General features: G+C 58.9%; 2 non-coding genes across 2 annotated transcripts; both read left to right on the top strand.

Annotated features, from left to right (window-relative positions):
* The first annotated feature begins 319 nt into the window (after positions 1 to 319).
* Positions 320 to 482, top strand: LOC134543961 (U1 spliceosomal RNA). Its single transcript, XR_010077402.1, has one exon. It is a non-coding gene; the product is annotated as a U1 spliceosomal RNA (small nuclear RNA).
* Positions 483 to 6,831: 6,349 nt separating this feature from the next.
* On the top strand, positions 6,832 to 6,993 carry LOC134543962 (U1 spliceosomal RNA). The gene has a single exon (XR_010077403.1). It is a non-coding gene; the product is annotated as a U1 spliceosomal RNA (small nuclear RNA).
* Positions 6,994 to 7,125: the final 132 nt, after the last annotated feature.

The following is a 7,125-nucleotide window of genomic DNA, read 5'->3' on the forward strand; positions in this document are numbered from 1 at the left end:
CGACCCGAGTGCCGCCACGCGGCAAACGGTGTAACCAAGTGCCGCCACGCGGCAAACGGGGTAACCAAATGCACGCGGCGGTCGACCGTCGCCGTGGGTACAGAAACAAAGGAAACGAGGTGCGAGTAGAAACGGGCAGTTGTAGGAAGAAATTGTATTTGCATTGTTGGTGTGTACTGTCATGTAGTGTGATGAACTGGCACGGGAGTGTTATGTCTGGGGAAAGAGCTGTTTCGGAGGTAGAAGTACATAACCTCAAAACACGTTGATGAGGTGGTCCGAGCTCCAAGTGAAATAGAAAAGCGAAACACTGCGCAGCATACTTACCTGGCGTAGGGGCTACCCTGATCAAGCAGGGGGTTCCCCCAGGGTGAGGCTCTTCCCTTGCACTTCGGTTGAGCTGACCTCTGCGATTACCCCAAATGTGGGTAACTCGGGCGCGTAATTTTTGGTAGTCGGGACTGCGTTCGCGCTGTCCCGGTGAAAAAATTTCAACTTAGTAGTTGTGAAGTAGTGTTAAGAATTATGTACAGTGAAGTGTAATTTTTTTTTTTTTTTTCATCTGTGTATGGTATGTAATGCATTCGTAGGTCTCAAGTTTACGGTGCCTTGGCGAACAACCCCACCGTCTTGAAAGTGCGGAAGGAAGGTACGTAATTGTGCATGGTAATAGTTGAAAAAAGAAAAAAAAAATTCCCATGAACGATACTTGTCCAATTCGATTTTTCAGATTTCCCCCTCCCCGCCTCACCCCCGGGCCCAGTGGTTTAACGGTAACCGGCCCAGTGTGTAAACACTGGGCACAACAAAAAATTGTTTAAAGACTCATCAAATGTTCCCCTCCACGGAAATCTTTAGTTTTTTTTTTTTTTTTTTTTTTTTTTTTTTTTTTTTTTATCAAAGGGAACTCCCACTGAAGGGAGTTACCCACCAAAAAATTCATCTTTAATATAAAAAGCGGATACAGGTGAACACAAATAAAACACAACATAGAACACGAATACATGGCCACAAGGGCGAATGGTGACAATCTTTATTCAACACTGACGAAACGGGGCCCCTCCGACGATACCGTCCTAGAGGTCCAGCTGCTTGTTGGGCGGCGAATCTTCTGTGGGCTGCCGGGGGCGACTCGGGGCGCAGAAGGTGCCGGGCCGCAGATGAAGACGGTCCGGAGCAGTGGCGATGTTAGGCAGTAGTTCACTGAGAGCAGAGATCTTGATGGGATGATGCCTGGTAACATTCCTCAGAGCCAACCGTGGACGTGGTGATCACCGTCGTCAGCTGCCGGGCCCACCAGCCGCGACTGCACCAGCGTCAACGTCATCAGGGTCAGGGCGTCTCAAATGATCGTAGGTAAAGAGCGGTCGGCGGGGGTGAGGGGCGTCAGGCAGGGGCTCTGCAAGGAGTCGGATCAGGGGGTTGTCAGAACGCCGGCAGTGGCGGAGAAACTTCTTAGTCACCTTGCAGAGCAGCTCGTGTAAGTGCGGGAGCCCAGTCTGGTCCAGGAGGGTCTGTCGTAAGGTGGCGCGAGGGAGACCGAGCAGGAGGCGGGCACCGAGAAAGTAGGACCGGGTGATCGGACGGAGGTTGTACAGAGAGGAGTGGACCCAAGCCGGGCACGCGTAGAGGAAGTGGGGAAGAACAAAGGAACGGTAGGCAGTCACACGAACGTCGAGAGGGGTGCCGGATGTCGGTCTGAGTATGGTGGCCAGCTGAGCCATGACGGCACGGGACTTGGTGCGGATTGAGTCGAGGTGCGGCAGAAAAGTAAAGGTATTGTCTAGGGTGACCCCCAGATAACGGATGCGAGGCGACCAGGGGATGGCTACGGTGGAGATGACTGGCGGGTGGTCGTGGTGTGGATGAAGTCGGGAGAAGAGGATGGATCGTGATTTAGAGTGATTGAGCCCGATGCCATGCGCGAGGAACTGATTGTTGAGGGAAGTGAGGCCGCGGCCGAGACGGTCGCAGAGCAGCCGCTCGGAAACTGAAGAGGCCAGGAGACAGGTATCATCGGCGTACTGGACAAGATAGGTGCCGGGAGGGGGCTTGAGATCAGAGATGTGGAGGGTAAAAAGTAGCGGTGAGAGAATGGCGCCCTGGGGGACGCCGGCGGAGATGGGGCGGGGGCCGGAGAGGACCCCCTCCACCCGAACCCGGAAGGTGCGACCCTCCAGGAAGGAGCAGAGGAGGCGGATGAGATGAGATGAGAGGTCGGTGGCAGAGAGGCGCTGGAGGAGCTGGGCATGCGGAACGGAATCGAAAGCACGGGCGAGGTCAAGAAGCACCATGCCCGTGTGTTGCCGCCTGGCGAATCCCTGGACCACCAGGTGCTCCACACGGGCAATGGCGTGGGTCGTCGAGTGGCGGGGGCGGAAACCGAACTGGTGGCGGGGTAGAAGGTCCAGGGTGGTGACTTGAAAGAGGAGACGGCGGTGGATCGCCCGTTCCGCGACCTTGGACAGAATAGGAAGAAGCGAGATGGGCCGAAAAGATGAAGGGAGAGACGGGGGCTTGCCAGGTTTGGGGATGGGTGAGACGACGGCGGTTTTCCAGGGGGTGGGGAAGTGGCAGAGGAGGAACATTGCGTTGAAAAGACGGGTCAGAAACACAAGGGCCTTGCGAGGTAGGGCACGGAGCACGGGGGAGGGCAGAGAGTCGTGGCCAGGAGCAGAACGGGGCCGAAGGCGGGCGAGCAGGGTGCGGACCTCGGAAGGCGTGACGAGCGGCAGGGGGAAGGTGGCCGGAAGGGGGGGCAAAGTGACGTGGCGAGACAGGAGGCGGGCCCCGTCCTCGTCGTCCGAAGACTCGGAGGACAGGGAAGGGCCGGGTGCGGATGCGAAGGTGGTCGCCAGGTAGGCGGCCACCGCCTCGGATCGCTCCGAGGCCGTTTCCGCCACACCCGTGGGGGTGGTCAACGGGGGGATGGTGGTAGGAACCGAGCGGAGACGACGGACGTGAGACCAGAGGGAGCCGGAGCAAGCAGAGAGGGATTGGAGACGCCGAGTCTCCAGACGGGCCCTCCACTCCGCGACCAATCGCCGGCAGCGCCCCCGCAGCACCAGGTACACCCGCCGGTGCAGCAGGGAACGACTAGCCTGCCAGAGGACGCGGAAGCGGTTGCGCAAGGACAAGGCGTCCCGGAGGTAAGGCGGAAATGGGTCGACAAGGGGACGGGGGGGAACCAGAGGTATGTTGGCAGAGGCGGCCGCGGAAATGGCGTCGGTCAGCGAGAGAACGTTGGCGTCAAGGCGGGCAGGGGTATCGAACGGAACAGACAGGTCTATGGCAGCGGAGAGGGAACGCTGAAAACCGCCCCAGTCGGCCTTGGGAAAATCGAAGCGGGGGAGGTGGGGGTTAGAACGGGGGTGAAAGTGAAGTGTGGCAAGAACAGGCAAGTGGTCGGAGGTGCCGGAGGTGATGGTGGTGAGATCCGAGAGAATGGGGAGGGGCGTGGACAGTGCAAAGTCGATGATGCTGGGTTGCCGGTTGAGCTGGGCCGGAAAAAATGTCGGGGTCGGAGGGGCATAAAGAGAGAGAGGAGTACGCCGAAGGAGTTGCCGGAGGGAGCTGCCCCGCCGGTTCGCGGCGGCACAGCCCCAGAAGGGATGGGTGGCGTTGAAGTCCCCGGCCAGCACGACGTGGGCGTCGAGCCGACCGAGGGCGACAACGTCGGCCGTGGGAAAGGCGTACTGAGGGGGGAGGTACAAGGATACCAAGGTCAGGGAGTACGGGAGGCCGTGCAAGCGCACAGCAACCGCCTCGGCCGCGGGGGAAGAAGGGATGCGACGGCGATGATGTGAAATGGTGTTGCGGACGAGTAACGCCACCCCCCCGCCCCGACCATCGCGATCGGCACGGTGGACCGCATACCCGGGGACCAGGACGGGGGCAGAGGGGGAGAGCCAGGTCTCAGAAAGGAACACGACGTCGGGCGATCGCTCGTGGAGCAGGTGCAAAAGGTCGTGGAGCTTAGGGAGGAGGGAAAAGACGTTCCAGATGAGGACACTAAGGGGAGGGGCGGGATCCATCGAAGAAATTCAGAAGGGCCTGGAGGAGCACTTCGAACTTCTCGGTGGAGGTGCGGGCTCGGGAGAGTGCCGTCAGGACAGACCGGATGAGCGGGAGGTACTGTCGGATGAATGAAATGAAGTCGTGAATGAGGGATGAAAGCGACGAGCAGTCTGAGTCGGAGGCAAGCGGTCGAGAGTCAGAAGAAGGAGCGGAAGGAGGAGGGTGCGAGGTGGCAGAGGGGGGAACAACCGGTACAACGGGGGGAGGGCGTGCCCAAGCATTGGTGGAGAGAGCAGGAAACGTCTTGGGATCGGACAGGGGCGGGACAGAGGGCCCGGTCCCCACGGCAGTCGTCGTGGCGTCAGTGAGTCGTTGAGGGTGTCGGCGCAGGTAAGCCTGAATCACGCGACAGTCAGTGGAAGTAGCGAAGTGGGCCCCGTCACAAAGCGTGCAGCGTCGGGTAGTCGAGGTGCAGTCCCGAGACCAGTGGGGCCCAGCGCACTTGAAACAGGCGAGGTCCCGGTGGCATCGGGAGGACGGGTGTCCAGGCCGCTGGCAGCGGTAGCACTGAGGTACGCGCCCCGAGCCGCGGTATTTCTCAACTGCCACCACCCAGCAGCCCAATGTCTTCAACTTCAGGAAGGGGGCTGCCTCACCCAGACCGGATGTAGTGACCAGGAAAGGCCGGGTCGTTGAAGTAGGAGAGGTGCGCATGGCCACCACAGATGCCACAGGTAGGTGCAGGTCGAGCAGGGACTGGGTGACCTCGTCAGCCGTCGTGGAGAGAGGGAGTTTCTTGATCACAACTCGATCGGCACGCTCGTCGGGGCGGAGATGGGTGTAGGGTTTATATCCGAGGCGTTGGAGTTCGTCAAATAGGAGCTGGTGGTCCTGAGGGTTGCTGGTATAAAAGGAGGTGCGGTCATTGACGGAGGTGACAGAGAGAGGACCGGAGAGGAGAGACTGAAAACGTTGTGCAGTGGCGAAGGGGCCGGCTGTGGGCGTGAGAAGGCAGGCGATCGGAGGCATGCGAGGCGTGCGAGGAGTGGAGGTAGGCGGGCGAGGCGCCGCCGAGGAGGAGGCACGAGGCTGCGAGGCTGGAGGGCGGGGTGGAGCACGAGATGAGCTGGGACTCGTCGAAGAGGGGCCCGGGAGAGTGGTGAAGGGCACAGGAGGAGGTTGCGTGTCGGGCCGGTGCCGCTTAGCATGCTGCTTGCGGCGGGGCTTGGCAGTCAAGGGTCGGTCCGAGGAGGCAGCCCCAGCGCCGTCGTCGGTGTCGGTATCCGGTAGACTGAGGAGACTGTCGTAGCGGTTGCTGGTAGGGACGGCATCGTCGGAGGAGTGCTGGTCGGGGTGGGCGCGCTTGACGGTCTTCGTGGGAACGATGAAGCCGGTGTCCATGGGAGTAGCAGTCGCAGCAGGAGGAACGGCGGCAGGCGGTGAGTCGGTCGGCAACAGCGGAAGAGAAGGCGCAGGAGACATGATCGGTGAAGTGATGCAGGCCGTGGTGGTAGTAGTAGTCACAGTTGGTGGTGTTGGAGCAGAGGTAGTCGTAGGCAGAGCGAGGATGGTGGAGACGTCCAGGCCGTGAAGATGTTTCGTCTCGCTGACCTTAATGCAAACAGTCTGGGTGCGCAGCCCGGCTGGCGCGGGGGAGGGAGGCGGAGCCACCCCCCCGACCCCAGCAGCGCCCGCCTCCCCAGACCCGACTTGCATGGTCTCCAAGCGCTGGCGATGCGGTCCACAGTATTGTCGTGGCTGGGGTGGCCGATTGTCAGTAGTCATCTCATCGCCAGAACCGGCCTCGGCCGAGGGCCTCGGACCAAAGTCGTCCCCGCCCTGGTTCGGCGTCATCGGGAGAGAGTCCATTCCAAACTCTCCCCTCGGCCTCCCCAATAGGCTACAACTTGGTTGCCGGGAGTCACAAGAAGTGGCCTCGGCCGATGGCCTCTGACCGAGGTCGCCCCCGCCCTGGTTTGGCTTCATCGGGAGGGAGTCCATTCCAAACTCCCCCCTCAGCCGCCCCAATAGGCCGCGACTCGGTGGCGCACAGCACTCACAAGAAGAAGACCTAGGATCTAAGAACTAGATCTACACAAGAGCACTCCTGGTGGTCGACTCAGGAACTAGCAGCAGCAGGTCTCGGCGGCTCGCTGAAATTGCTGAAAGGAAACCAGTTAGTGAATGGCCAAAAGTGCTCAGATTTGCTTCAAAAAGCTTTTAAAAAATTCCCCTGAACAGTTTGATGCCTTTGAAGGGAAACCAGAGCACGGTTGAAACTTTGAAAATCCGGACTATATAGGAAAAATGTGCGGACCACCACTAATGGTGAAAATAGCGTACGGTCGTGCAGCCTGAAGCCGCGAATCGTCCGAAAATCGCCTCGTGGGACACGGCACTCGATATTTCGTGAAACCCTAGGTATGTTGCTAATGGAAAAAAGTTCCCCTCTCGACTGTGCCGTGGTGCCCGCCTTTTTGCCGAGGCGGACGCGACGACCCGAGTGCCGCCACGCGGCAAACGGTGTAACCAAGTGCCGCCACGCGGCAAACGGGGTAACCAAATGCACGCGGCGGTCGACCGTCGCCGTGGGTACAGAAACAAAGGAAACGAGGTGCGAGTAGAAACGGGCAGTTGTAGGAAGAAATTGTATTTGCATTGTTGGTGTGTACTGTCATGTAGTGTGATGAACTGGCACGGGAGTGTTATGTCTGGGGAAAGAGCTGTTTCGGAGGTAGAAGTACATAACCTCAAAACACGTTGATGAGGTGGTCCGAGCTCCAAGTGAAATAGAAAAGCGAAACACTGCGCAGCATACTTACCTGGCGTAGGGGCTACCCTGATCAAGCAGGGGGTTCCCCCAGGGTGAGGCTCTTCCCTTGCACTTCGGTTGAGCTGACCTCTGCGATTACCCCAAATGTGGGTAACTCGGGCGCGTAATTTTGGTAGTCGGGACTGCGTTCGCGCTGTCCCGGTGAAAAAATTTCAACTTAGTAGTTGTGAAGTAGTGTTAAGAATTATGTACAGTGAAGTGTAATTTTTTTTTTTTTTTTCATCTGTGTATGGTATGTAATTGCATTCGTAGGTCTCAAGTTTACGGTGCCTTGG

This window comes from Bacillus rossius, unplaced genomic scaffold (assembly GCF_032445375.1).
Source record: "Bacillus rossius redtenbacheri isolate Brsri unplaced genomic scaffold, Brsri_v3 Brsri_v3_scf264, whole genome shotgun sequence".
Lineage (NCBI taxonomy): Eukaryota > Metazoa > Arthropoda > Insecta > Phasmatodea > Bacillidae > Bacillus > Bacillus rossius.